Genomic DNA, 5,860 nt, shown 5'->3' on the forward strand with positions numbered 1-5,860 from the left:
GGTATTCATTTACTTTTGTTGTAAACAAAAACCTTATTTACAAATTTCTATTAATTTCAGACCCAAAATGATTTGTTCTCAACACAAAACTTAGTTAGAAATAACTATTAATTTCAGACCCAAAATTATTTGCTATTAATTTACTGTTGTTCTCAACTCAAAACTTATTTACAAATTACTATTAATTTCAGACCCAAAATTATTTGCTATTAATTTATTCTTGTTCACAACTGAAAACTTATTTACAAATTACTATTAATTTCTGACCCAAAATTATTTGCTATTAATTTATTCTTGTTCACAACTGAAAACTTATTTACACATTACTATTAATTTCAGACTCAAAATTATTTGCTATTAATTTACTGTTGTTCACAACCCCAAACTGATTTACAAATTACTATTAATTTCAGACCAAAAATTATTTGCTATTAATTTACTGTTGTTCACAACCCCAAACTGATTTACAAATTACTATTAATTTCAGACACAAAATTATTTGCTATTAATTTACTGTTGTTCACAACCCCAAACTGATTTACAAATTACTATTAATTTCAGACACAAAATTATTTGCTATTAATTTACTGTTGTTCACAACCCCAAACTGATTTACAAATTACTATTAATTTCAGACACAAAATTATTTGCTATTAATTTACTGTTGTTCACAACCCCAAACTGATTTACAAATTACTATTAATTTCAGACACAAAATTATTTGCTATTAATTTACTGTTGTTCACAACCCCAAACTGATTTACAAATTACTATTAATTTCAGACACAAAATTATTTGCTATTAATTTACTGTTGTTCACAACCCCAAACTGATTTACAAATTACTATTAATTTCAGACACAAAATTATTTGCTATTAATTTACTGTTGTTCACAACCCCAAACTGATTTACAAATTACTATTAATTTCAGACCCAAAATTATTTGCTATTAATTTATTGTTGTTAACATCTCAACAATATGTTACAAATTACTATTAATTTAGGACCCAAAATTATTTGCTATTAATTTACTGTTGTTCTAAACCCCAAACTTATTTACAAATTACTATTAATTTCAGACCCAAAATTATTTGCTATTAATTTACTGTTGTTCTTAACTAAAAGCTTATTTACAAATAACTGTAAATTTCAGACCCAAAATTATTTGCTATCATTGTACTGTTGTTCACAACTCAAAACTTATTTACAAATTACTGTTAAGTAAGGACCCAAAACTATTTGGTATTAATTTACTGTTGTTCTCAACCCCAAACTTATTTACAAAGTACTATTAATTGAAGACCAAACTTATTTGCTATTAATTTACTGTTGTTCTCAACTAAAACTTATTTACAAATTACTATTAATTTCAGACCAAAAATTATTTGCTATAAATTTACTGTTGTTTTCAACTAAAAACTTATTTACAAATTTCTATTAATTTCAGACCCAAAATTATTTGCTTTTAATTTACTGCTGTTCACAACTCAAAACTTATTTACAAATTACTGTTAAGTAAGGACCCAAAACTATTTGTTAATAATTTACTGTTGATAACAACCCCAAACTTATTTACAAATTACTATAATTTCAGACCCAAAATTATTTGCTATTCATTATCTTTTGTTCTAAACTAAAAACTTTTTTCAACATTTCTATTAATTTCAGAACCAACATTATTTTCTATTAATTTACTGTTGTTCACAACTCAAAACTTATTTACAAATAACTATTCATTTCAGACACAAAATTATTTGCTATTAATTTACTGTTGTTCTCAAATTAAAACTTATTTACAAAGTACTATTAATTGTAGACCCCAAATTATTTGCTATTAATTTACTGTTTGCACAATTCAAAAGTTATTTACAAATTACTATTAATTTCAGACCCAAAATTATTGTCTATTAATTTACTGTTGTTCTCAACCCCAAACTTAGTTACAAATTACTATTAATTTCAGACCCAAAATTATTTGCTATTAATTTACTGTTGTTCACAATTTACAACTTATTTACAAATTACTATTAATTTCGGACTCAAAATTGTTTGCTATTAATTTACTGTTGTTCTCAACCTCAAACTTATGTACAACTTACTATTAATTTTAGACCCAAAATTATTTGCTATTAATTTAATGTTGTTATCAACTCAAAACTTATTTAGTAATAACTATTAATTTAAGACCCAGAAGTATTTGCTTTAAATGTACTGTTGTTCTCAACTAAAAACTTATTTACAAATTACTATTAATTTCAGACCGAAAGTTATTTGCTATAAATTTACTGTTGGTCTCAACTCAAAACTTATTTACAAATAACAATTCATTTCAGACACAAAATTATTTGCTATTAATTTACTGTTGTTCTCAACTCAAAACTTGTTTACAAATTACTATTAATTTCAGACCCAAAATTATTTGCTATTAATCTACTGTTGTTCACAATTTAAAACTTATTTACAAATTACTATTAATTTCAGACCCAAAATTATTTGCTATTAATTTACTGTTGTTCTCAACCTCAAACTTGTTTACAACTTACTATGAATTTCACACCCAAAATTATTTGCTATTAATTTACTGTTGTTCTCAACCCTAAACTTATTTACAAATTACTATTAATTTCTAACCAAAAATTATTTGCTATTAATTTATTGTTGTTCACACCTCAAAACTTATTTACAAGTTACTATAAATTTCAGACCTAACATTTTTTGCTATTTATTTACTGTTGTTTACAACGAAAAACTTTTTTACAATTTACTAATGATTTCAGACCCAAATTTATTTACTATTAATTTACTGTTGTTCTCAACCTCAAACTTGTTTACAACTTACTATTAATTTTAGACCCAAAATTATTTGCTATTAATTTACTGTTGTTCACAACTAAAAACTTATTTACAAATTACTATTAATTTCAGACCCAAAATTATTTTTTATTAATTTACTGTTGTGCCCAACTCAAAACTTATTTACAAATAACTATTAATTTCAGACCATAAATAATTTGCTATTTATTTACTGTTGTTCACAACGCCAAACTTCTTTACAAATTACTATTAATTTCAGACCCAAAATTATTTGCTAATAATGTACTGTTGTTCACAACTCAAAACTTATTTACAAATTACTGTTAATTAAGGACCCAAAACTATTTGGTATTAATTTACTGTTGTTCTCAACCCCAAACTAATTTACAAATTACTATTCATTTCAGACCCAAAATTATTTGCTATTAATGTACTGTTGTTCACAATTTAAAACTTATTTAAAACTTACTATAAATTTAGGACCCAAAATTATTTGCTATTAATTTACTGTTGTTCTCAACCCCAAACTTATTTACAAATTACTATTAATATCTAACCAAAAATTATTTGCTATTAATTTACTGTTGGTCACAAGTTACAACTTATTTACAACTTACTATTAATTTCAGACCCAAAATTATTTGCTATTAATTTACTGTTGTTCTCAACTCAAAACTTATTTACAAATTACTATTAATTTCAGACCGAACTTATTTGCTATTAATTTACTGTTGTCTACAACTAAAAACTTATTTACAAATTACTATTAATTTCAGACCCAAAATTATTTGCTATTAATGTACTTTTGTTCACAACTCAAAACTTATTTACAAATTACTGTTAATTAAGGACTCCAAATTATTTTCTATTAATTTACTATTGTTCACAACTAAAAAATTTTTTACAAATTACTATTAATTTCACACCCAAAGTAATTTGCTATTAATTTACTGTTGTTCACAATTTAAAACTTATTTACAACTTACTATTAATTTCAGACCCAAAATTATTTGCTATAATTAACTGTTGTTCTCGACCCCAAACTTATTTACAAATTACTATTAATTTCTAACCAAAAATCTTTTGCTATTAATTTACTGTTGTTCACACCTCAAAACTTATTTACAAATTACTATAAATTTAAGACCCAACATTATTTGCTATTTATTTACTGTTGTTTACAACTAAAAGCTTTTTTTACAAATTACTAATGATTTAAGACCTAAAATTGTTTGCTATTAATTTACTGTTGTTCTCAACTCAAAACTTACTTACAAATTACTATTAATGTCTAACCAACAATTATTTGCTATTAATTTACTGTTGTTCACACCTTAAAACTGATTTACAAATTACTACTAATTTCAGACACAAAATTATTTGCTATTAATTTACTGTTGTTCACAATTTTAAACTTATTTACAAATTACTAGTAATTTCAGACCCAAAATTATTTGCTATTTATTTACTGTTGTTCACACCTCAAAACTTAATTACAAATTACTATTAATTTCAGACCCAACATTATTTGCTATTAATTTACTGTCGTTTACAACTAAAAACTTTTTTACAAATAACTAATTATTTCAGCCCCAAAAGTATTGGATATTAATTTACTGTTGTTCTAAACTAAAAACTTATTTACAAATTACTATTAATTTCAGACCCAAAATTATTTGCTATTAATTTACTGTTGTTCTCAACTAAAAACTTATTTACAAGTAACTATTAATTTCAGACCCAAAATTATTTGCTATAAATTTACTGTTGTTCTCAACCCCAAACTAATGTACATATTACTATAATTTCAGACCCAAAATTATTTGCTATTAATGTACTGTTGTTCTCAACTCAAAAGTTATTTACAAAAAACTATTAATTTCAGACCCAAAATTATTTGCTATTAATTTACTGTTGTTCACACCTCAAAACGTATTTACATATTACAATTAATTCAGGACCCAAAATTCTTTGCTATTAATTTACTGTTGTTCACAATTTAAAACTTATTTACAAATTACTATTAATTTCAGACCCAAAATTATTTGCTATTAATTTACTGTTGTTCTCAACCTCAAACCTATTTACAACTTACTATTAATTTTAGACCCAAAATTATTTGCAATTAATTTAGTATTGTTCTCAACTAAAAACTTATTTACAAATTACTATTAATTTCAGACCCAAAATTATTTGCTATTAATTTACTGTTGTTCTCAACTCAAAACTTATTTACAAATTACTATTAATTTCTAACCCAAAATTATTTGCTATTAATTTACTGTTGTTCTCAAATCAAAACTTATTTACAAATAACTATTCATTTCAGACCCAAAATTATTTGCTATTAATTTACTGTTGTTCTCAACTCAAAGCTTATTTACAAATTACTATTAATTTCAGACCCAAAATTATTTGCTATTAATTTACTGTTGTTCTCAACCTCAAACTTATTTACAACTTACTATTAATTTCAGACCCAAAATTATTTGCTATTAATTTACTGTTGTTCTCAACCCAAAACTTATTTACAAATTACTATTAATTTCTAACCCAAAATTATTTGCTATTCATTTACTTTTGTTCTTAACTAAAAACTTATTTAAAAATTTCTATTTATTTAAGACCCAACACTATTTTCTATTAATTTACTATTCACAACTAAAACATTCTTTACAAATTACTATTAATTTAAGACCCAAAATTATTTGCTATTAATTTACTGTTGTTCTCAACTCAAAACTTATTTACAAATAACTATTCATTTCAGACCCAAAATTATTTGCTATTAATTTACTGTTGTTCTCAACTCAAAACTTAGTAACAAATTACTATTAATTTCAGACCAAAAATTATTTGCTATTAATGTTCTGTTGATCACAATTTAAAACTTATTTACAAATTACTATTAATTTCAGGCTCAAAATTATTTGCTATTAATTTACTGTTGTTCTCAACCTCAAACCTATTTACAACTTACTATTAATTTTAGACCCAAAATTATTTGCAATTAATTTAGTATTGTTCTCAACTAAAAACTTATTTA

This window comes from Euprymna scolopes, chromosome 46 (assembly GCF_053919585.1).
Source record: "Euprymna scolopes isolate OS-2025 chromosome 46, ASM5391958v1, whole genome shotgun sequence".
Taxonomy (NCBI): Eukaryota; Metazoa; Mollusca; class Cephalopoda; order Sepiida; family Sepiolidae; genus Euprymna; species Euprymna scolopes.